This window comes from Mustela nigripes, chromosome 1 (assembly GCF_022355385.1).
Source record: "Mustela nigripes isolate SB6536 chromosome 1, MUSNIG.SB6536, whole genome shotgun sequence".
Lineage (NCBI taxonomy): Eukaryota > Metazoa > Chordata > Mammalia > Carnivora > Mustelidae > Mustela > Mustela nigripes.
The window spans coordinates 98,114,124-98,139,513 of NC_081557.1; the positions used below are offsets into that span (position 1 = coordinate 98,114,124).

The 25,390-nt window shown below is 43.6% G+C and overlaps 1 long non-coding RNA gene across 4 annotated transcripts in view; it reads left to right on the plus strand.

Moving 5' to 3' along the window:
• The window catches only part of LOC132028622 (uncharacterized), a 59,519-nt gene that overhangs the window by 14,320 nt on the left and 19,809 nt on the right, over positions 1-25,390 (plus strand). For 2 of the 4 annotated variants that reach the window (XR_009407484.1, XR_009407485.1), the window contains 2 exons: positions 5,779-5,861; positions 25,016-25,165. This is a non-coding gene — a long non-coding RNA (uncharacterized LOC132028622). The remainder of the gene's footprint in view (positions 1-5,778; positions 5,862-25,015; positions 25,166-25,390) is intronic. The other 2 variants (XR_009407482.1, XR_009407483.1) reach the window with 1 other exon arrangement.

Here is a 25,390-nt window from a genome sequence, read left to right on the forward strand (position 1 = left end):
TTTAAGATTTATTTAATTTATTTGACAGAGGAGGACAGCAAGAGAGGGAACACAAGCAGGGGAGTCGGAGAGGGAGAAGCAGGCTCCCCGCTGAACAGCAAGTCCGATGCAGGGCTGGATCCCAGGATCCTGGGATCACAACTCAAGTGAAAGGCAGACATTTAATGACTGAGCCACCCAGGCGCCCCTATCACTACATTTTCTTTATCCATTTATCTATGGATGAATACTTGGACTGTTTCCATATGTTGGCTACTAAAAATAGTGTTGCAGTAAATATAGGGGTGTATATAACTTTCTGAGTTAGTGTTTTCATTTCCTTTGGATAAATACCTTGTAGTGGAATTACTGCATCTTACGGTAGTTCTATTTTTAATCTATGAGGAACCTTCATACTGATTTCCACAGTGGCTGCACCAGTTTGCATTCCCACCAACAATGCATGAGGGTTCCTCTTTCTCTGCATCCTCGCCCACACCTGTTGTTTCTTGTATTTTTGATTTTAGCCATTCTGACAGGTGAAGGGTGATATCTCATTGTGGTTTTGATTTGCATTTCCCTAATGATGAGTAATGTTGAGAATCATTTCACGTGTTATTGGCCATCTGTAAGTCTTTGGGAAAATGTCTGGTCAGGTCCCCTGCCCATTTTGTAATTGGATTACTTGGTTTTTTAGTGTTGAGTTGTGTACGTTCTTTATATATATCGGATATTAACCCGTTATTTGATAAATCATTAGAAGATATCCTCTCCCATTCAGTATGCTGTCTTTTAGTTGTTGATGATTTCCTCACTGTGTGAACACTTTTTATTTTGGTGTAGTCCCAGTAACTTAATTTTGTTTTCATTTCCTTTGCCAAAGGAGACATATCTAGGAAAATGTTTCTACAGCTAATGTCGAGATATTACTGCCTATGTTTTCTTCTCGAAATTTTATGGTTTCAGGTCTCACATTTAGGTCTCTGTTCCATTTTGAGGGTTTTTTTGAGTGTGTTTGGAGGGATTATTATTATTAAAGTCAGACTTCCACTCCATCACTTCATGAGTCAAGGTCATCACTGACCTCCACAGTGACCTTCTCACTGTCAAGTTTCAGTCCTCTTACTTCAGGGTCAGCAAGCAGCATTTGTCATGTCAGTATTCTTCTGCAAATGCTTCCTTCTCTTGTTTTCAAGAACACGTTTCTTGGTTCTGGTCCTTCTGTCTCCTTTGCTGGTTTATCCTCATATGCCCAAATCTAAATGTCCCAAATCAGTTTAAGGACTGGTCCTCAAACCTTCTATTTTCCCCTCTTTCTGCTGGGAGATCCCATGCAGGCTCCTGGCTTTAAAATTTATTTACCTATATACAGCTAAAGCGTAAATTTATACCCAGCTCAGTCCTCTGGTTTTCTTAGGCTGAAAACCTTGCAGTTATCCTTGGGGCCTTGCTTAATCTCTCATCCCACATCCTGTCATGTAGTCAGTAAATCCCATCATTTCTACCCCTAGGATGTATTAAAATTAGGCTACTTCTAACCCTCCATCTGCTACCACCCTAGAGGCAAACCACCATCTTTCTTGCCTGGATTGTTGCAGTTGGCCCCCCATTGAACCTCTCTGCTGCAGTTGGCCCCCCATTGAACCTCTCTGCTTCTGCATCTGCTCTCCCTGTTGTTTCTTCTCAACACAAATTTTATTAAAAATTTATCAGATTATGTCATTCTGTCCCCAGCTAGACCCCAAGGCCTCACCTTTACTTCTCATCTCCACCCACTTTTGTCCCACATTGTTCCTTAAACTCTTCCCAGCATAATGTATCTCTTACCTCAAACTGAGGACCCCCCCCCGAGACTCCCCTCCCCACCAAAGCAACCCTGATGGAAATCACAACTATCCCTTCAGCAGTAACTCCTCCCTGGAGGGAGCACTCCAGCAGCCCAGATCACCCAGACCAGTTTGGGCTCGACACCAGACTCACACCTGCCCAGATGGACCATGGAGAGATGGACAGTACTTTTTACCTCATTACCATACTGAAATCTCCACCCAAGGAGGAACACAAGCCTCATTTATATAACCTACAATTTATGCGACTTCTAGGCCTGTGTCCTTAAGGTCCTTGTGTGACCTCACACACTTCTCCCTACAATGACTGGGCTCCAGGAAATACTCCTCCTAACCCTACATAAAAGGAGTCACAGGGAGTCACGGCTTTGGAAATTCTTCCCCGGATCCCCTTACTTGATGCAAATATTTTTCTTTGTCCAACAACTCCATCTGGTGTAGTTTCTATATGTGACTCACCAACGAGCTAAATCCTGTTGGTTCTGATACAGTTCCTCTGCTCAGAGTACATGAATGGCTTCCCAGCTCATTCAGTGCAAAAGTAAGATACGAGGGCTTACAAGACCCGGTAGGACCTGTCCGTTCTACCTCCCTGACTGCACTTTCTACCTCTCACCTATTTCTTTCCTGCCCCTTTTCATCAGCTCTTCCCTCTGCCTGAAATCAGGCTTTCCCTCCAGACAGCTACATGCCTCCCTCCCTCACTTTCTTTAGATGTCTTTTCAAAGGTTACTTTTTTTAGTGAGGCCTTTGCAAACCATAAATAGCAACTGCCCACCCCCATTCCCTATGTCCTCTTCCCTGCTTTCCTGTGCTGTACAGCATTTATTGGCTGTCTCACACATTTTCTTTTAAAGATTTTATTCATGTATTTGAGAAGGGGAGAGAGCAAGCGAGAGCACAGGAGCAAGGGGAGGGAGAAGCAGGCTAGGGGCTCGATCCCAGGATCCCGGGATCATGACCTGAGCCCAAGGCAGACACTCCACCAACTGAGTTATTTCCTTATTGTCTGTCTCCATATCTACCCTTCCCCCACCTTCCAGAACATACTCTTCAGAAGGTTAGCAACTTTAATGTACTCCCAGTAAGAGTGGAGTAAATCCTCTGATTTAAATAAATCAACGTTTGCCCATAGGAAGCATTTAATAAATATTAGCTGAAAGGATTAATGAACTGAAGAAGCTCACCCCTAGACTTGAGGGTAGAAGTAAAGTGAAACACCCAGAAATGCAAATCCAAGTGTTAGAAATATGTGGAGAGCCTGGTGGACCCAATGTCCCTGGAATAAAGAGGTCCCAGGGACCAGAAAGCCACATAAGCTATGTGCAAGACCCAGGTCAGCCCCTGGGATTCTAATAGTGGTAATAATTATCAATGGCAGTTTGCCAGAAAGGCAACTTTTGCATATTGAAAAGAGTAATTGAGGATCAGTGAAAATCGTTAAAACAACAAAAATTTAACTGAGTAAAAAAAAGAAAAAAAAAAAAAAAATTTTTAACTGAGTAGTTTAAAAGATCAAATTGACTTTATTGAATGATTCATGAATGGGACAGTAGACCATCTAGCAAATAGAAAGGAGCTCTTTTGAGCTGGGGAAAAGAAAAGGTTTTTAAAAGAGGAAAATACTAGCAAAGGATACATTGTTTCAGGCAATGTACCCCTCCTAAGCAGAGCAGAAGCTCTATCAGTAAATTTCCTAGTACTGACCAGGAAATTCATGTTGGCCAAGAAAGGGTACATGCCTGGGGGTTGAAACTGCAGTTAGCTTAGGCATAGTTAAATCTTGGTTTATGTATTCACATGGAGCCCTTAACTAAGTGACTCCATTTTTTATTAAGATTTTATTTTTAAGTAATCTCTACATCCATGTGGGGCTCAAACTCACGACCCTAAATTCAAGAGTCACATGCTCTACTGCCTGGGCCAGCCAGGCACCCCATAAGTGACTCCCTTTCAAACCTGTGGTTTTCTTTTAAACAAAATGGAAGGTTGCAGCTTCTATAAGCCACACTAGCCAACGTAATTAATTACTATTAAGGGACACTGGGAAAAAAAAAAAAAAGCAAATGTGTTCAGAAGGAATGATCAGAATCCCTTTAAACTCGTTCTGCTGGGAAATAGAGCTTAACAGAGTCAAAACTAAGTACCATGTTCAGGGAAAGTGTATTCTGTTTCCACTTCATTGAAGATTGTGGACAAAGCTGTAATAGACAAATTTAGGCAGCACTGGTCGTTTTTGTTCAGTAGATGGAGCCAGAGTAGAAAGGAAGCAGTCTAGCAGGTTGCAAAACCGCACAAAGAGGGATTTGAAAGTGGGATTCCTCTGTGGATTCCAGCACCAGAGCCCATTAGGCGGCCACCTAGGGCTGGCGCCCGTCGCCAGTCAGTTGACCAGGGAGGTGGACAGTCTCTTTCGGAGCCGACGATGTTCGTGCCTCTGCCTTGAACAGCTCTTGGCTCCACTTGCTCATTCTCATGCTTCGGGTGGCAGTGAAGCCTTCCGCGGCTTTCCTCGCAGAGAGAGGTCCTCCTGCGACCCCCGAGCCATGCATCCCGCTTATTTACTCCTGGGCTAACCAACCTCTGTAATTACACTTTGTTTCCATGATTATTATCTGCTTTTCCTGCTGGAATGTAAGTCCTGCATCCGCGGATGCACACCGTCCCCCACTGTGTGCTCAGCACCCTGCAGACAGGCCTCTGCAAGTGGCGAACATTCGGGAAATATCTAGTAAACAGATTAACTGGAATTCTGGGTTGTATGAAGTGCCAAGCACTTTGCCCAGGTTTTCACATACGTTTTCTCCCTTTTCTCTCATGAGAGAAACATTTACTGTGGAAAAACTGAATCTTCAGGAGGGCGTATACTTTGTCCAAGGTCCCATAGCAAAGCTGAGAATTAAAACCAAGTCTTTCCGATTCTAAAATCTCTGCTGGCACCTCAGAACTTTCATAAGCAAACATTTTGTAAAGCAAGCGGTAGTGTGTTACAGTAAAGTTTCCACAGGAGAGCCAAGGGGGTAAAGTAGGAAACGCCAGGCAATTGCCCGCAGCACTCAGTTTTGCAATCCGACCTTAGCTCGTGTGCCAGGCACTGCATAGAGTTCAAAGCGAAGTATGCTTTCTGAGACTGGATGCAAATTTAGAGGAGACGGCGTAGGCTCTTCTCTTTCTACCTTCTCCTCTCCTTCTTTGTCCACAACTCATGCTTCCTTCCAGCTGACCTGCTCCTTTCTTCACTCTCTGGGCACACTCAAGAAAAGGCAAAAAATTAGACTGTGAATATATCATTCTAAGAAGGAGGATCCAGTGTTGGACAAGTGTAAGGTAGTCACACTTATACAAAGAGGGACACATAGAAGGTATGAGAAGTAACAAAGTAGAATGTAAAAACATCCAGATCACCCGTAAAGAAGGATCTGGGATCCTGAGATGGAAGTATATATGTGGGTGGGAGACAGGCATTCAGGAGTGGAAGAGAGCAAGACTGAACAATAATGACCCACATGTAAAAGAAATCATGTGAAATAGGGAAGCAGCTTGTGACATTAGTGCTCAGGACAAGATGTGATTCAAATTCTCTCATTCCGTCAATAATATGAGTGTCACAATTAAGACGAAAACTAACAAGCGAATACAAAAAAAGACCCAGCTTGAAATCACAAATTTTTAGAAATAATACTCGGTTTGCATCTCCTAGCACTGCTATATAGAAAGTGACTCATACTTTCATGCTTTCAAAGTTCAGAAAGGAGCTGAATTACGGTGCTTTAATGCAAAACAATTACCCTGGCATACTCCAAATTTTCCTTAAATAAGTGGAAAGAAGGCCATGACGGGAAAATCCTCAGCCATAGTCTGCACAGAAGCCCCCCGGGAGGCAATTGGCTAACTGCCTCGAGGTGTAGCCAAAATGGGGTGAAAACGTGAACACGTTGCCCTTGTTTCTTAGGTTCATGTTGAGGACCAGCCAGGCCTTGGTCCCTGGGAAGTGTGATGGAGTCCTAGCTTGCCGCATAGGGGCGTAGCCATAAGGTAAGCTGGTGCCTCGACTGTCTCATCCTGCTGCCTGACTGCCTGAGGCGTGGGTGTTCTCATCAGCCCGGGAGTGATTCTGGGGAGGGGACTCTCTTCTCCATGCACACTCTCCAGAATCCAAAGTGAGCAGAGGCAGCTTCTCTAAAATGATATCTAGTTACTACTTTTCATTTTTTTAAAAGGTTTTTAAAATTCATTCATTTGAGAGAGACAGAGTGCGAGCGCAGGAGCAGGGGCAATGGCAGAGGAAGAGGAAGAAGCAGGCTCCCCACTGAATAGGGAGCCTGACGTGGAGCTTGATTCCAGGACCCTGAGATCAGGACCTGAGACGAAGGCAGAGGCTTCACCGACAGAGCCAGCCAGGAGCTCCTTGAATGACTTTTTAAAGGGAGGAGGAAAACCAGTCTGGCAAGAGGAAGGAAAATTTAAAACAACGAGATTAGCCCCCTTCACATCACAGTTTGCCATCTCAAGCAGCCTCTTAAAATGTCATCGCAGTATTTGTAGCTTCTTCCTATAGGTGGCAGCATCTGCGTTTTAGGGGACACCATCAGTCTGCGGAGCCTGGAGGATCAGGTCAGCAATAGTGGTTGGATGTCTTACTTTTCCTTTTCGTAAGAAAAAAATTCTTAAAATGTCTATTACATTTATAAAATGCATGACTTTGGAAATGTTCCTGAGCATTGTGTTCAAAAAGCAGGTTACCAGTCTGAGGGGATGTGAAACAGGCTGGAGAGAGAATTCTGGCCATGAATGTGGACAATGACTTATCTCTGGGTAACAGGGCAGTTAGTAAGTGAATTGTTTTTCACTTGGTACCTTCCCAGATGGTCTCCAATGAGCATGGGTTTTTTCAAGACCTCTTTCTCCTCCTTGCTGTCAGAGTCCTCGGCCCTGGGAAGCTGGAGATGGTGGGGCCTTGGGTATCCAGACACTTCTGGTCTCACCAAGCTCTTCAGTGTCTTAACTGTGGAATGAAAATAATGCCAGAGAATGGGACTCTTGAAGCAGAGCTTGAGAGGTAAAGGATCTTTGTAATCCTCCCCAAATCCAGAAGCAGGTTTACTGTGAAGCTGATAAAACTTAGACTTCAAGGCCTGCCCCTCACTGACACTGATCCCTTTCAAAATGTTCTATCCCACTCAAATTCCTGATTTGGAATTACAGGGCCCAGAAATGACCCCGTTACAGAACCTACCAAACCCAGATCTCCCACTGGCAAAGCACATCAAAATACTCTTGGACGACTTTTTTGCTATCCTTGTGTGAAACAGCCTAACTCTTATGCATTGAGGGGGCTGGGGGTGGGGTCCCCATAAACTCCCCACCAAACTGGGAGGCCAAGCCTCAAGCACCCTGTACCTCATTACCTAGCACGTGTCTGGCACATTGCAGGTGTCCGGAAGCCATTTGCAGCACTGTTAAATGGCAGTGAATTTGCACAGAGAAGTCAGAGTCTGCCTAACCAATTTCTTACTCATGGAGCCACTGAGGACTAGGCCTTGTAGAACTGTTTCTGGTGACCAGGAGAAAGGGTGCTCTGTCCTACGTAAACAGGGCCATGGAGATGACCCCCATCCCCAGACGAGCCCTGGGCGCTAGTGAGTGGATCTGCCGAGTGAGTTTTCATGGCGGTACAACGCAGGTAGACTCTCTCCCAGGAAAGGGCTCTGTCTCCCCTCTTTGAAAAGATGCATCAGCATTTTTGTGACACAAAGAAAACAAATCTAGTTATATGACCTAAATCTCTCAAACACAAGAAAGCAAATGGACATGGGTTACCAAATGAGAAGAGTGAAGAAAAACCTCAGCTGCCACATGACCCCGCCCTTTCATTTCTGGATATACACACCCAGAAGGAAGGAAAGCTGGGACTTGAATGGATGTGTACACCACGTTCATAGCCACATCGTTCGTAACAGCCGAAAAGTGCAAGTCACCAGTGTTCACCTGCAGATAAGCAGATAAGCAGAATGTGGGCTATGGAATAGTAGTCAGTCTTTTTTTTTTTTTTTTTTTGAGTTTTTTATTTATTTAAGTAATCTCTGCACTCCACAAAGTCAATGACCCTGAGATCAAGAGTTGCATGGTGTTCCGACTGAGCCGACCAGGCGCCCTGGAATAGAATTCAGTCTTAAAAAGGAATGAAATTAACACATACTGCAGTGAACCTTGAGGATATTACACGAAATAAGGCTGTCACAGAAGGACAAATACTGTAGGATTCCATCGATCTGAGGTATCCAGAGTAATCATGTAGAGACAGAAAATGGAATGGTAATTGCCAGGGACAGGGGTAAATAGGGTGTTGTTTAATGGGTTCAGGGTCTCAGTTCTGGAGACGGTGGTGGGATGGTTGCACTACAGTGTGGTTGTACTTGAAGCCAGGGACCGGTACACATAAAAATGGTAAATGTTATGTTATTATATATTTTATTATGATAAAAAAGCCCATGCCGAAAGACCAACCAGATGGAACAAGGAATTAATACTTTTCTTTATTTTACCAATATCTTAACAAGACCGGGTTGATTATCTATTACAGAACTGTTCTCAGGGCACCTGGGTGGCTCAGTGAGTTGAGTTTCCCACTCTTGGTTTTGACTCAGGTCATGATCTCAGGGTTGTGAGGTGAGGCTCCATGCCCAGCAGAGAGTCTGCGAGGGATTCTCTGTCTCCATTTCCCTCTGCCCCTCCCCCTTTCTCTCTCTCTCTCTCTCTCTCAAATAAATCTTTATTACAGAACTGTTCCATAATATAGATGTGAATTATTTGTGAAATGTTAATTGCTAATATCAGATGAAGCCTTACTAAGTGTCAGGAACTGTGCTAAGGGAATTGTGTACATTATCTTAATTCTCAAACCCAGGCTGTGTTGGTACAGGTACTATTTTTATGGTCATTTACAAGTTCAGAAAGTTAAGACTTAGAAAGTTTGAAGGCATTTGCCTGGAAGGCAGGATTAGTGCCTGGTAGACACCAGATTCAAACTTGGATTTACTACTGGGAAGCATATTGCTAATTTCAGAGTTTGGGGTCTATTTGGCTTTTTTTGGTTTGTTTGTGGTGTGTGTGGGGTGTGTGTGTGTGTGTGTGCGTGCGCATGCTTAAGAATTTACTTATTTATTTAACAGAGAGAGAGAGAGCACAAGCAGGGGTAGCAGCAAGCAGAGGGAGGAGCAGGCTTCCCACTGAGCAGAGAGCCTAATGCAGGACTCGATTCCAGGACCTTGGGATCATGACCTGAGCCAAAGGCAGATGATTAACCAACTGAACCACCCAGGTGTCCCTGTTTCTTTTTAATAAAAAATTTTTTTTTTTACTTTAACACTTGCTTAAAGAATTTCTAAGGAAAGGAATCTGAATCAGGAGACTCCAAATGACACTGATATACCTGGAGAATAGAAGAGTAGAACAGCCCTTCTTTCAGCATTATGCCTGAAACAATGCCTTGAGGGAGCGCCTGGGTGGTTCGGTCACTTAAGCAGCTCACGTCTTATCCTCAGGATTGTGAATTCAAGCCCTGCATTGGTTTCCACACTGGCTGTGGAGCCTACTTAAAAAAAACGTAAAGCGGCCCCTCATATGCACTATGGAGTTGGGGTATTAAAGTCGAAATCCAAGCATGGGGGATCTGGAAAAGCATCGGTGAGCAAATATTCCATTATGGATACAGATTTTTAAACTTTTTTGTTTTCAGGTTTTATAATTGTAATTCCTGACACATTGTTCAGTAGTAAGGTTTTTTTAATAAGCATAAACTGGGCAAAACACTGAGACCAACTAAAGAATTCAGGGATTGTATTCTGGTGATTTATAGAACCGCACCTTCCCCCAAAGGATTGACTGGATGTGTTATTGTATCTTTTTAAGTGTGTGTGTGTGTGTGTGAGAGAGAGAGAGAGAGAATACCTCTCCGACCTTCCACATCCCCATCAGAGTAACAGAAAAGATTCTTTGAAGAGTGAGATAACAGCACAGGAAACAAGAAAAAGCGTCATCAGCAAACCAGAAGTCTTGAGAAATTTCTGAAAGGGAAAAGTCAGATAGATGACTGATGAGAAAGTGTAGAAAACTGTAGGCCTGGGCACAAGAACTGAGCACGTGTCTTCCCAAGGGAGCCCCAGAGGGAGTGCCTGCCCAGAGGACAGGACGAAGATATGATGATGGGCTGTGGGGCCATCATCAGTGGCAGTGGCCTCATTAAGGAGCGGTATACAGCCCTCTGCACAGCTGGGCCCCTTTCTCTGACCTGTGTAAACAGAGCTTCACAGCTGAGACTTTGCCCTCAGGCTAAAAGCCGGCTGTCCTCCAGAAGGCAAGCTATCAGCTCACAGAGCCTTCTTGGTGAGGGTTGTGTGGTCTGGAGGGGATACTGAAGAAATTATTATTATTTTTTTAAGATTTTATCTATTATTTGACAAGAGAGAGAGAGACACAGCGAGAGGGGGAACACAAGCAGGGGAGTTGGAGAGGGGGAAGCGGGCTTCCTGCCGAGCAGGGAGCCCCTTGTGGGGCTCCATCACAGGGCCCTGGGACCCCGGGACCCCTGGACCCCTGGACCCCGGGACCATGACCTGAGCCAAAGGCAGATGCTTAATGACTGAGCCACCCAGGCTCCCCAAGAAATTCTGCATCTCTGTAGTAAACTCAGCCTGGAAATCACCAGACTTCAAATGCACCTCCACCCCCCAACCTGGAAACCTCTGGGTTCTGGGATCTGGGGCTTGTGCTTTGCCCACAGGAAACCCTGCCGGGAAGCCCTCCGGTCCACAAACTCCACCTACTTAGAAACTGCTGTGTTCTGTTGGAGTGAAATAGCTTAGAGAAACAAATGTAAACCCCCCCAGGAGGAAACCCACATCAGCTACTGATACTAAATTAAGGTGTTTGTGTAGTTCCTCATTCATTTGTATAAAAGGACAGCAGGGAACCTCAGACTTGGGAGAAAAAACAATACAAAAGGGAAAGCCTTAGAAAAATAAATAACTGAAGCTGGAGGAAAAAGATAATCCAAGCAGTGAAAGAATAAAACAATAAAAATAACCCTAGTGAATGATGCACGTGTAGAACACTCACATTCTTAACACCTGTGTCAGCCAGTTAATACAATTACTATTTAAAACCATTTCAGTAAGAGCAATAAAAATGCCAATTCATATCAGAAGAATTTATAATCTGCATACTTTTAAGACAATTATAGTTTGCAATCCAACAACATGAAAGAGTTCTTGGAAAGTAAAAATCAAAATTTCAATGGGATTTCTAAGTGGTAATATAAATACAATAGAAGATCCAGTTGGTTACCGGAAGTTGAAGTAAAATGACATGAAATATGAGAAAAAAAATAAGATGCATGGAAGTTAGCTCTAAGAAATCTAATACTTCTCTAAAGGTGATTCCAGAAGGTATAGGGGACCATGGAGAAAATGAAATTGTCAAGAAAATAATGAAATAAATTTCCTGTACACACAAGAGTTTCTAGATTGACAAAACCCACTCATTACAGAGCAGGAAAAGTGAAAAAACAAAAGTACATGTAGGCAGCATGGAAAAATTTTAGAATTTTAAGAACAAAAAGAAAACCCTAAATGCTTCCAAAGAGGGGGGTAAATAATCAGACTGTGATTGCAATTTCTTCTCAGCAATATGAGTCACCAGATCATTTATAAAACTCATGTATATTGAGTGAATACTGTGGGCTAGACACTGTTCCAGGTCCTTGTGATGATGTATCGGGAACCAGAGACCAAAGTCCTTCCCTGGTGGGTCGTTACCAGAATGTTTTCCAGGTTCTAAGGGGGTACAAACAGATCTTTGAATTCTAAATTTTGCCAAACTTCTAATCAAATTTGAGGCCATTTTGAGACATTCAAGATTCCTTACAAAACAAAACCAAAGCTCAAAGAAGACCATTTTGAGACATTCAAGATTCCTTACGAAACAAAACGAAAGCTCAAAGAAGTAATCCAACAAATTGTAATCCAAGAAAGTAAACAGGAAGGATGCCATCTGAGTATGACCCAAAGGAAGTGAAGAAAGCAGGAAGAGGAGGAAAGGACAGGAGGGAGAAAGGATCTCTTAGTTCTTAAAGTTCAGAAGACTCTCATTTAAGCTGCAGAATTGCAATTGAATAACATTACATTTCCTTCTCAATGGAGGTTCATCCACACTACTCAGTTTTTCATAACAGAGGACCTATGTGCCTGGCACTGTGCTGAGTGCTTTATATGGATTAACTCTTTTAATCTTCCGAAGACTTAATTATAATAACAGAGCCAAATATAAATATAGTAAACCATGACCACGCATATATGGAGAGATGTCTGTGTGTAAATCTATCCATAAAACAAAGACTTAAAAGTAGACCTCTTGGGTGCCTGGGTGGCTCAGTTGGTTAAGCGACTGCCTTCGGATCAGGTCATGATCCCGGAGTCCCGGGATTGAGTCCCGCATCGGGCTCCCAGCTCCATGGGGAGTCTGCTTGTCCCTCTGACCTTCTCCCCTCTCATGCTCGCTCTCTCTCTCAAATAAATAAATAAAAATCTTAAAAAAAAAAAAAAAAGTAGACCTCTTAAGTGACTAGGAATAAGAGCATCTTGTCTAACTAAATAAATCCAGAAGAAGTTTGGGTATTATTTAAAGTTACAAAGAATAATTTAAAATACAGTTTTTAGAGAAATTAGAAATACAACTGAATTATAAATAGTAGAACTAACACAAGTTAGGAGGTAGAGGCACGCATGCGTGGCTCAGTCAGCTAAGCGTCTACCTTGGGCTCAGGGCATGAGCCCAGAGTCCTCGGGTGGAGCCCCACATTGGGCTCCCTGCCCAGCTTCGAGACTGCTTCACCCTCTGCCCCTCCCCCTGTGCTCTCTCTGTCTCTCTATTGCTCTCTCTCAAGTAAAATCTTTAAAAAATAAAACAAATTAGGAGCTAGAGAAGTTGGAAGTGTAAATATTCTTCCTTATCTCTCAGACAGAAATCAGTAGACACTTTCTAAAGCTGATAAATGGAGAAACAGAACTATAAGCATATTCTTTTAAATTATAGTAGTGACGGCTACAGTAGCTGTTAACAATGCCCGTGTGGAGAGCGTCAGCCTGGGCTACAGGGTATAGAGGTCACATTTATTTTATACTCTTCTGTACCGATAACATTGTTTTCTTATTACATGCGTATAAAACTATAAACTAGCATCGAGCTACTTCAAGAATAGTAGATACAATCATTTTTAAAAGAGTGGAAAAAGCCTAAATGAATCTTTTCCACAAACACAGCAATAATATTTAACACAGCATATGCAATTCAAAGAGGAGTTGCTTAGTCACCATTGCTAAATGTTTACAAAACATTGTAAGGAAAAGTGTCTCAGGTCAAAGAGAGCTTCACATATTAGCTACTTGACTTTTTTCTTTTACAATTTTATTTATTTATTTGACAGAGAGATCACCAGTAGGCAGAGAGGCAGGCAGAGAGAGAGGAGGAAGCAGGCTCCCCGCTGAGCAGAGAGCTGGATACAGGACTTGATCCCAGGACCCTGAGATCATGACCTGAGCCAAAGGCAAAGGCTTTAACCCACTGAGCCACCCAGGTGCCCCCTACTTGACTTTTTTAAGTTGAAAAAGTAAAACCCACTCTCCATCTTTTCTAACTGTGAATTTGGAAAAAGTTACCAGTATCATGTGTCCTATCCCTGTTGATCCTACAAATGGCTCGAAAACTGATGAACTAAGGACTTTGAACTTTCAAAAACAGGAATTCATCACTGAGGATTAGTCCTCTGTCAAAGCAGAATAAGATACCATAGTTAATATTTATTTATTGAGCCATGGAATGCAGTGGCGTAGAGGACAGAAAGTCTGTCTTACCCTGCTCTGTCCCCAAGAAGCCTGGTGACCTGGCCAGCACTTCATCTTAGTTCCTTCCTGTGTGGAGAGTGGATAAAATACTCTCCTCGCTGCTTCACGTTGTTGGTGTGAGGGTCAGAAAGGATCGATCAAAGGAAAGACCTTTGAAATATTACACCACGCACTGAAAGATTATAATGTTGGGCGCCTGGGTGGCTCAGTGGGTTGAGCCACTGCCTTCAGCTCGGGTCATGATCTCAGGGTCCTGGGATCGAGTCCCTCATCGGGCTCTCTGCTCAGCAGGGAGCCTGCTTCCCTCTCTCTCTCTCTCTCTCTGCCTGCCTCTCCATCTACTTGTGATCTCTCTCTGTCAAATGAATAAATAAAATCTTTTAAAAAAATTACAATGTCATTATCATTTGGATGATAGACCTTCAAAAATGGAAAGAACTTAGAAACTATCCAAATTTCTTTCATTCACAGTTTCATTTTCTCATCTGTCACTTGCTTAGAACCCCTGCATATGTTAAGTCTTACAGTAGAATTTGAACTAAAAGTATATTTTTCTGAGCTACATCCTCTTCTAAAATTATAAGGAATCATAGGCTCTTCATGCTGCAAAGGGTTACCAGCCACCTCGTGTTTTAATTCCCTTGTTTTAAACATGAAGCAATATTAGCCAAAGAACATACTTGGGCTAAGATAAACACAGGACAGTGAACCCAGACCCAGGGTTAAAAGCCGGTCCCAGATTCCCAGTCTATATCCGTTTCCACGTCACTGCCAAAGCAAGAAATAAATGGCCATTTATGGATAATCACAGTTAGTAAAGGTATATACTGCCCTGACTTGAGTATGCTAATTTTTTCTAACCATTCTCATAATATTCAAAAAGATGTTCCTTTCCTCCGGGCACCTGGATGGCTCTGTAGGTTGAGTGTCTGCCTTCGGCTCAGGTCAGGATCCCAGTGTCCTGGGGTTGGAGCCCTGTGTGGGGCTCTCTGCTCAGTGGCGAGTCCGCTTCTCCCTCTGCCCTCTGCTGCTCCTCCTGCTTATGCAAACTCTCTTTCTCTCTCTCTGTCAAATAAATAAATACAATCTTTTTTTTAAAAAGTTCCTTTCCTCAAGCAGCAACTGTATAACAAACTGAACAACAAAAATGTAAAAAAATGAATGAAAAAAATTTTCAGTAATTATACTTAAAAATAATGTAAATACTCAAATCTATGCTGTAAATAAAACTATGTTTGAAAGCTATCAGAACAATTAGGCATTTAATAGTCACGTTAATTACCAACATTTCAGTAAAACTTGCTTTCTTTTTACCCTTCACACAAACCCACAGAGGAGAGGCCGAAGATATAAATGGTTAAGAAGACAGGGTTTTCAATCAAGATATGAGTTTAAGTTCCAGCTCGGCCCTTTACTAGATATATAGATTTTGAAAATGTTCTCAACTTCCCTCAGCCTCATTTCTCTCCTCTGTGTTATGGGAACAGTAATGATTGTTTCATAGGGTTGTTGTAAAGATTAAAAACCCACATAATTCAATAAATGGGACTACTCGTTATTATTTGGGATTTTTACAGGGGAAGAAACTAGAGCTCATAGCAATTGTTTGCTCAGCTAATAAGCAGTGGAGACAAGACAGAAATCTGGGTCTTGCCACTTTGTTATTCCCTGCTGCTAACCATTCTCATAATTATCCATTATTATCCATAATTAACCATTCTCATAATAATCCCTGCTGCCCAGCGTCTATACCCAGCACTTTGTGAACCACACGGGAAAAATCCTCCTCTGACCCCACGGCCCGATGCGCAGCTTTTCCACAACCAAGAGAAAGGTTCTCCTAAGTAGGACAGCCCTCTCAGCCAGTTTCAGATGATATGGCCTCCAAACGGATGCGTCTCTTTTGGTACCTGCCAACGGGAGTCACTTGATTCTTTCAAGTTCACAGCCCTCGTGTGCTGGAGAGGAGGTGGGGTGGGCGTGCCTGCCCATCTGTGTCGCACAAGCCTCTATTATACTCTTGTCCCTCCTCACTCACCCTGTGTCCCGTGAGGAGGACGCACATGCCATCCACTGCCCCCCACCCACCCATGCCAGGCATCTCCAGCCATGATTGGGAAGGCTGAGAGGGTCCTTATCCTTCTTCATCTTGTTGTCTGGGTGCTGGCTCTTCAGCATTCAAATCCTCCCCAAGCACCCTAAACTTGTCCCTGAGGGGCCTCATGCAAATTTGACTTCCCCTGCCCTGGGCATTAGGAGTCCCCATCTTTGTATTTGTGTAGCTCTCAGAGCCCAGGGTGAGCTGAACATTGTTCTCATTCCATGAGTGTTTGCTGGAAAAAAGTTGGAAGGAAGAAGGAGGAAAGGGAGGAATCTGTGGTCTTATCACACTAGAGTTTCTGGAAAATGGTGTAACAGTGAGGTCACCTTCCTAGTTCCAAAGCTATTTATGGTATTTATATTTTTTAATCTATCTACTTACCTGTATCTGGAAGTATGGATAATAGAGAAATCACTCGGGACGCCTGGGTGGCTCAGTTGGTTAAGCAGCTGCCTTCGGATCAGGTCATGATCCCAGCGTCCTGGGATCGAGTCCCACATCGGGCTCGAGCCTGCTTCTCCCTCTGCCTCTGCCTGCCATTCTGTCTGCCTGTGCTCGCCCCCCCCCCCCCCCTCTGATAAATAAATAAAATCTTTAAAAAAAAATTCTTTAAAATAAAAAAAAATAGAGAAATCACTCTAATTTTAGTCTCAGAAGTCATACTTAAAATTTTGGAGTAAGTGTATGTGTGTGCTTGTGTGTGCGCATGTGTGTGTGTGTGTGTGTGTGTGTGTGTGTGTGTGTGTGTGTGTAAATTGGGGTTGGACCTTAGCACAGTGAGAGCTGAACTGCAAATAGGAGTGGACTCCGGGAGTCGGACTTGGAAATCCAAAGCCCTGAGTTCTTACAGATACGCCTCCAAGCTTCTGTGTAAACCTGGTTGAGTCACACTCACAGAACTGTTAAGACGGAGGCAATTCTAAAGGATGTCACTGGTACAGAACTGTCATGGGCAGTGATGACAATGTGTTCTGAACAGTCGGTTTTTTAAAGACCCTTGAGAGTGATTCATGCACTATCCAAATCTTCTCAATGCTTATTGGTCTTTATGGATCCTGTTGTACCATTTGAGTCTTATCTGTTTGTACTTTATCCCTGCATCAATGAACACTTCTAGAATTCATGACTTACGGCTGTGCTGCCGTTCATTCCCACTAATCCTGTTTCTGACGTGACTTTAGAATCTGTTCCCGGCCTCTCTGCTCACACCCTGACTCCCCTACTCTTTCGATAATTCTCGCTGAGACGCAACAGCCTCCTAACACTTACATCTACATTTTTTATGATCATTCTCCATTATGTCTGCTCTATTCTAGGACATTTAAATAAATTCAGGCGGCCATGTAGCTCTGAGAGCGAACAAAAAGCTCAACTGTTGGCTGTAGCTGGCTTGGCTGTTTCCTTAAACATTCTCTCGTCTCCGATCTCTTGGCATTCTGTTCCAGCTCCTAATACCAGTTGCAGAGACTCCAGGCTTTGATTACCTAGGATGGACGTGATTCTCTTTCATGCTGCATTCTCTTTGACCTAACATCGTTCCCATTCATAAGCCCATATCTGCAACCAAGGCTAAAAATTACTTTCATTGCCCCATTCTGGCTCTGACGGAGTCATTTTAGCCCATCAGCCTACTCATCCTGAAAAGAACAGGCAAGAGTCTGTCGTTAACGCGTTGTTCCAACACTCAGATTGTAACGTGGTTCTCTCTGATTCTAGTGCCAACAGCAGAATGTTAGTGTGGTTGTCCGAGGTTTGTGACTTGGCTGGTATGAGGCACGAAGGATCTTTGGCAACAGAAGGCTGGGTGGGAAGGAAACAGAAGTCAGCTCTTAGGGAACACCCCCCAGTGGGATGGACGGTAGACTGGGGGGAATTGACCGAGCATCGCAGGCTGGCCGTAGGGAAGATGAGATGAGGCACAGGCAGGAGGGCTTACCAGTCTCAGCTACCAATCCAGAAGCTGTTGCTTCTGCCACAGCAGCCAGCCAGATTACACTCTTCAGGTTTTTATCTTAAAAAGCATACACAGGGGGTGCCTGGCTGGCTCCGTTGGTGGAGCGAGTGACTCTTGACCTCAGAGTTTTGAGTTCAAGCCCCACACTGGGTATAGAGATCACTTTAAAAAATCTTAAAAAAAAAAAAAAAGCATATATATAAATAAATCCTTTCTAGAGATTCTATTCATTCCTTTGGTAATTAGTTAGGCACCAACTGTATACCAGACATTGAGTAAACAGTGGAAAAGGAAAGCTGGCTTTCCTGACTTCCTTGGCAAGCTTTGTTAAATAACCATTTTTCTTTACTGTCTTATCGATATTCGAATGGGTTTTGGACCAGGAGATGTGTCTTTTAACCAATGCATTTATGCAAACAGTCTCAGATGGGCCACAAATATGTGGCCAAGATAATAACATTACAACCTTCATTCCTGCTCTGGAATAAGGATGCAACCTTTCAGTAAAAGAAATCCTTCATAGACAAATAACAAAATTACACATTGGTGGTTTCTGGATGTTTTGAATTTTCCAATCAGTTTTTTTTCAACTGGTCATCCCTCTATATTCAGTTCAAAAAAAAAAAAAAAATCCCAACCTGGACTCTTGGATAGTTAATCATCACAAGACAGTTTTCAACAATATACCCTTGTGTTTATGCTGTCAGGAATACTCGGTGACCCAACAAAAAATGATTACATTTTGTTGAACTCGCGTCTTACAGCAGGACTGATAACGAAACAAAAAACTAGTCTCTTGAGAAGAAACTAGTTCATACCCCTAAGACTCAGTGTCCAGTGAGAGAGATCACTTCCATAAATAAAGAGCCATGTCCTATTCTTGGCTTGGAAGACACACATTGTAAAGATGTCCCTTTTTCCTAAAACCAACCTACAAATTTATTATAGCCCAATAAAAACTCTAGTGGAATCTTTTTGGAACTTGGCAAAGCAGTTTTGGAGTTTGGAAGAATAAAAACATATAAGGAAGATCCAAACACAAGGGCTTTCTGGAGGACTTTGGCAGTCATTGAAACTGCAGTATTTACCGCTGACATATACTGCTTTAGGGACAGGTAGATGATCGATCAAACAAAATGCTGAGCACAGGAGCAGATCCAAACAGGAACAGGATTTGGTTATAGCACAAAGTGGTGAAAAGAAATGTGTTACTCAGACCAGACATCATGGCTAGTCATTTGGGAAAAGAATAAAGCTGGATCCCTGCCTTGAACTTCCAATTGAAATAAGGATTTAAATGTTTTAAAAATCACAAAGCACTGAAAACTCTTTGATGAATGTTTTTATGATTTCTTAAGGGAAGGGGCCTTTAAGCTGACACGAGGCTCCTCACTGCGAGTAGTACTGGTGTGACAGATACGCCTCCTCCTCCTGCAGGAGCTGGGGGCCATAGGTCCTCTTCCAGCCCAAGCGTCATGGCTTTGAGGAGGGGTGTGTGGGGGGAACACCCCGTGACTTGCTGACGAGAGAAGAAAGTGTTCAAGACTGGATCTTACCTGAGACACCCGCACTAGTGCAGCTACTGCTGTGGGTCCACCCACATAGGGAGGGCCTTGAAGGACAATGGGCAGGAACATCTACCCACGGTTAACACTCCAAGCAGTGCAGGGGAGGCTCGGTCAGTGGAGTGTATGACTCTTGATCTCAGGTCATGAGATTCCTTCAAAAATGAATTGATTGTAAGAAAAGAAAAGAAAAATGGTATTCTTAAAAAACAAACAAAAAACTCTAAGGGCATCGTCTTGCCCACCTTCCTGGAAAGAGCAATGGCCTTAGAGTTTAGAATCCAAGGGGACAAAGGCTTCAGTCAAGGAACTCATTCACAATTCCCCTGAATTGGAAAATTAAGTTCTTATCTTGCCATTTTTTTTGGCACACAGAAAAGAAAGTTCAAGTGTAGGCTCGGTGATTAATTCTGATTATAAAGGGAAGGAGAGGTACTGTAGCAAATAGTAATCCCCCGACACACCCCGTCATGATCCCACGGCAGTGTAACAAGCCAACAGGACATGCTTAGAACGCCACATAGCGGGGCACAGGTCCCTTGGGAATGAAAATTTGGGTCACTCCAATGAGGAAAGAGCCCCGACCAGCTAAAAAACAGACAGAAGGCAAAAGATCAGTTTTGTTTTTTCAAGATAGTATGAATGTATTTTGGCTTATGAATCCCAGGAAGTAGATTAACTAACACGTCAGTGTATTTCCATTTTAACCACAAAATCTGCTCGAGGTTCAAAGAGGAAGACCTTTTTTTTTTGGTTATGAGTGGTTCTGCAGGGGAATTCATACCACCTGCGATTTTTCATCTTGCTCTCTCTCTCCAACCTCGTTCAACCCCTGCCTCCGGGCCCCGAGAGCTCTCTCTCCTTGCCCCACAATACTTTGCTATGGGGCCTCTCAGTTGGCCACATGAGTTCCATCTTTATACACATATCTTGTGCTCGTACCCCCCTTCTCCTTCCATGGCTGCTCATCTAGTACTGAGGTACTTCGGGGTTCAGCCCAGCAGGCCTCCTTGAAGCCTCGTGAGTAGATGCCCCATGGAACTAATGGCGTCCTTCCTACTTTGCTCAGAAGTACCTAGAACACCCTGTTGGCATTGTGGATTCGTGTTTGTCTCCGCTTACCAGATTTACCACTAAAACCCCAGGGTTTGGCACCAAGAAGAGCATATAGTAGGTGCTCAACGGTACTTGAGAAGTACATGGCTGAATAGTCAGTGTTGGGGCTGAGAATGAATAGGCTTCTAGCCCCGACTTTATTTATTTATTTATTTATGTTTATGATTTTATTTATTTGTTTATTTTAGAGGAGGAGAGAGCAGAGGAGCAGGGCGGGGCCCGGCCAGGTTGCTCCAAGCTGAGTGCAAACCCCACCCAGGGCTCAGTGTCATAACCCTGAGATCATGACCTGTACCCAAACCAGTTGGACGCTTAACCCACTGAGCCACCCAGGCACCCCTCAGCCACAGACTCTTAAATGGAACAAGTATTTCTCTAAATTGATTCTACCTTAAAGAACTAAAACTGAGATACTGAAGCACTTAGAAAGAGCCAGAATTCATTCTATTCTCTAGAGCATGTAAAATGTAACTATTTTTCAGACCCAATATTTAAGGGGGAAAGGTTAGGTTGGCTTCCGGGCCTGTGGGTCCAAAAAGACAACTGGTAACAACCAGTTGGCCTTTTGCCAGCTTTGACTCTGACCACGTGCCTGTCCTCTCCTGGTTAAAGGGTAAGAAGAAGTTGTAGAAACACAACAGGGAACTCCAGTGCATTTTTCAGGATTGGCAGCTTCTGTGACCATGAAGGCTTGGAGGAGTTCCGTATTGTTGGTGTAGGTCACGGTTTGCGTCTGCATTCCAGACTTCCATCACTCAGTGATTGACTTCTTCCTCCCCCTAACATTTTCCCGAGGTATGATAATCTGTTTGTAAACGCACTGTGTATTAAGAGCATGTACAGTTCTGGGAAAGCTCCACCTTCCTTCTTTCTTCTCAAAGGCGGTTTTTTCCAAGGGGCCCATTTTAACCCACCATCGTTGTTGGGGTGTACTGACCATGGCAGAAGTCTTGTGATTTCTCCAAGTGGTCCTTATTTTTCCCTGAGTGTATTTCAGTCATTTTTGTATCCGATTGGCCTGTCTAATTTGAATGATGATTTCTGCCGGGCATGGGACTACTCATATCCAGCTTTCTGCTCGGGGTAGTGACTCACTGAGTCGGATTTTCATTCCACAAACTCAGAGCAAATTAGGTACCAATGGGGAGCTACATTAAAGCTTTTGGGATAGGAGAAGTGATTTTATGTACTAAAGGAGTAATTTACCAAATGTTCCTTAGTGATCTGAGAAAAAAAATTGCTGAGCTTCTCATAGCATTTGATTTGTTTCCAGGAAGTTAGTCAAAGGGAGGATCTGAGCTAATATGAATAAATGGATGATCTTAGATCTTACCAGTTCTCAAAGCACTGATGTGGCCTAATTCAGTGAGCATGTAAAGAAAATGTGCTCAAAGACACAGACCTGGCTCTCTGAACACTGAAATTTGCTCTGTTTTCCTCTCCGAGGAAAATAACCCAAGGAGAAATTCTGTTTGCCCCTCATGACTTCTCTCGGGGTTAGTTTTTTACTTTACACACCAAATGATAGTGAAAACGTGCACTTTTAATCTCACATTACCACACACCAGGCCTCTCTTGTCATCGTGTACTCCTGAAGCACGTTCGCCATTTTGAACTTAGAAAGTCAGTATTTGTCACGTTGAAAGAGGAGTCCTCTAATGGCTTCATCAGCCCTCCCCACCTCTTCACAATCACCTACAAATCTTCACACAGTCTACAGCCTTAGTGGAATCTCTAGTAATCAATTGCTTTACAATAATCTGAACAGAATGGGATCCACCACAAATATCTCTGGTGCTCGCTGTGTGCCAGGCAGTGAGCCAAACACTGCAGATAAAATGGTGCCTGAAAGTAGCTTCATCCTTACATTAATGAAATTTATACTCCAGCTGGAAAGATGGACATAACAAGTCTTCATATAATAAATGTCTGATCAAAACTCTCAAACATGTCTAATCAAAACTCTGAGAGTTTTGATCCCACTAGGAAACTGAATCCATTTGGATGGAGGTCAGTCTTACTGAGCTTCTCAAAAGTATTTGATATAGTTGATCACCCCCTCCTTTTATATACATTTCTTCAGTTGATTTCCAATTCCAGTTATACTCTAAAATTTGTAATCTCTAAATTCATTCATGAGTCCCACATTCAGTTACAACCCTGGTCATTTTTCTAAATTTGACACCCATATGTCTAACTGCCTACTCGGCATTCCTTCTCAGATGCGTATTAGCATCTCAAACTAAACGTGCCGCAAACTGAATCCCCTTTTCTACTCCACACAAACCTACCTCTTCCCTAGTGCTCACTATTTTGCTAGACAGAACTCCTATGCATTCAGTGATTAGGCCAAATATCTTGGAATTGTCCATAGCTTTCTTTTTCTTTCCTCCTCCTCATTCAACTTAACAAAAGCTCCTGTTGGATTTTCTTTCATCCTATAACACAGTTTCACCATCTCCCACTGCCCTCATCACCACTCTCTTACTCCAAGACACCATTTTCTATCATCTGGATCATTCTAGTGAATTCCCACCTGACCTCTTTGATTCCACTCTTGTTCTAATCTCTGTACAGCAGTCAGAGAGAACCTTGTAAAACATAGGTCTGATTATATCATTTCCTTGTGTATATCCTTTTGATGGCTTCCCGTCACACTTGGGTAAAATCCCTACCACGGCATGTAAGGCTTTATGTGATCTGCCTTTATGCCTTTATGCCTCCCTGCTCACCTTCCCTCCTACTCTTCCGGGTATTCTGGAGTTTGCTCTGTACACTCCTACTTTGGGATCTCGGCATTTGCTTCCGTCCGCCTAGGATGTTGCTCACCTAGACATCACGATGGCTCTTTTCTTTAGTTCAGTTCATGCATGTCTCTGTTCAAATGTCAACTTTCAGAGAGGACTTTCCTTGTTATTAAATTAAACTACTCAAACAGCACTCCCTCCCCATCTCTTTCTGTCAACCCTCTTGACATACTTTGTTTTCTCTCTGGTTCTTATCACCCCCTCACTTTGTGTGTGTTGTGTGTGTGTGTGTGCACGCATGTGCGCATGTATATGTGCTTGTCGTGTGTGTGTTTATTTTGTGTCTCTGTTAGGATGTAAGACTCAAAAGCACAGGAAGTTTTGTCTTATTCACTTTCGTATCCCCACTGCCTGGAACGATGAGTGTCTGGCACACTGGAGGGATTCTTCACATCTAGGTTGCATGAATGAATGTAATGATGGTAAAAAGGCAAATTGCAGGGGATGATAAGGTAGCATACGTGGACAGAACACAGAGTGAGGCATCAGGGAACGAGGTGGATGCGCATTCTGGAGAGCATTTCTAAACAGAAGAGGCCACCGTGCTAGGGTGGATATCAGAGTTCTCTGATAGTCTCAAGATGGTCACACACCCTCCTTCTGAGCTGACCCGTGGGGGGTAAACATAAAAGCTCTATTGAAGAGAAATGTTTTTCATGTATAATTTGGTTTTACTTTTTCCCAGAGAAATGTGACCAGCAGTATCCCATTTATCTGTGTGACAGATCTGGTAGGTAGTTGAACAAGAGAGATGAAAGGAGCAGGAGCGGAAAGCAATAATGGCACTTTTGTCTTGGTGAAAAAGCCGTGAAACAGAGAGAAGTCTTGTGACATACCCGGCATGATAGCAGCCAACTAGACATGTCATTGATCCTCCTCATTTATTACCGATCTCTGCCTCCAGGCCCTGAGGTAGGGGCGGAGGGGGAGAGAAGCTTCTGCGTCTCTGTCCGGAGTGGATAGGTTTCCTGTCTCCTCAGCCCAGACTACCACCTGCCATTCTCCTCACGACTCCCACAGGTCTAAAGTGAGGCAAGCAGGAGAGGTTTAAGGAGAGAGAAGGTGCTCTAGACGTTGAATTGATAAATTAGTTGGTAAGAGAAAAGGGAGCAAGAAAGCAGGTTCTTCTGAGTGAATTCATGTGTACTCACGCCCAGGTACAAGTCCGTGATTTGGGCGTCTGTGAAGGAAAGGAACGCAGTTAATAGCATGAACAGAATTGAAATGTATGGAATTGGGACACAGTCACATGGAGAATTACCTAAGTTTCTCAGCCTTCTGTGTTTTTAATCTTAGTGACCTCTCAACTGTCAGATAGTTCATATTTATGTCAAAGTATCTTTTCTTAAAGACTATGAAGAAACTGTATTCGTCAGGTACAACTTTACTGACATATCAGATTTGATTGTGTCACTTCCGTTTTCCCCCTGCAGTCTGGGCACACGAGAAGGTCAGAAGGACCGTATCAAACAGCACCACTCTGACTTGGCCCACAGCAGGCCTCCATTCCGTCTGTTCGGGGGAGGCCATCCACAGATGTGATGCCTGTGGCTAGAGCACAACATCTCTCATTCCCCCTCTTTCCGCCTCTGATATGCACCTTCAGTGGCCCTCTGTGAGCTTCTCTAGCTCAGTGTCCCTGTGACCGTGCCCTGTTTCACTCCCAGCCCTCTAAACCCCACTCTTCTCTGGACTCCTGCCCCCAAATTCTGAGGCACAGAATGTTCTGCTCTTTTTTTTCTGTAGCCTGCCAGTGTAGCGGGAGGCTGACTCGCAGGGCCTGGACATCCCATTTATGTCATAACACGGCCCAAAGACCCGGATGCTGTGTCCGAGAAGGTCACTCTGCCTCGCTTCCTACTCCTCAGGAAAGATGACAGGTTATGGAAGATAATGGTAAGTGGCTCCTGAAAAGCCTCTCCAAAACCTCCTGTCTATTTGTGCCTCTCATTCGACAGCCTGAAAGGCAGCATCCTTGCTTTCCATCTTTCCTTGCATCCAGAGAGGCCCTGCAACCCGGTTCTGGCCCATGGGGCACACCTGGGGCTGCTGGTCAAGGGAGAGGGGGTGATAAGAGAAATTCTCTCTTGAGTGTAGAATTGATGGCTAGACCTTCAGTGT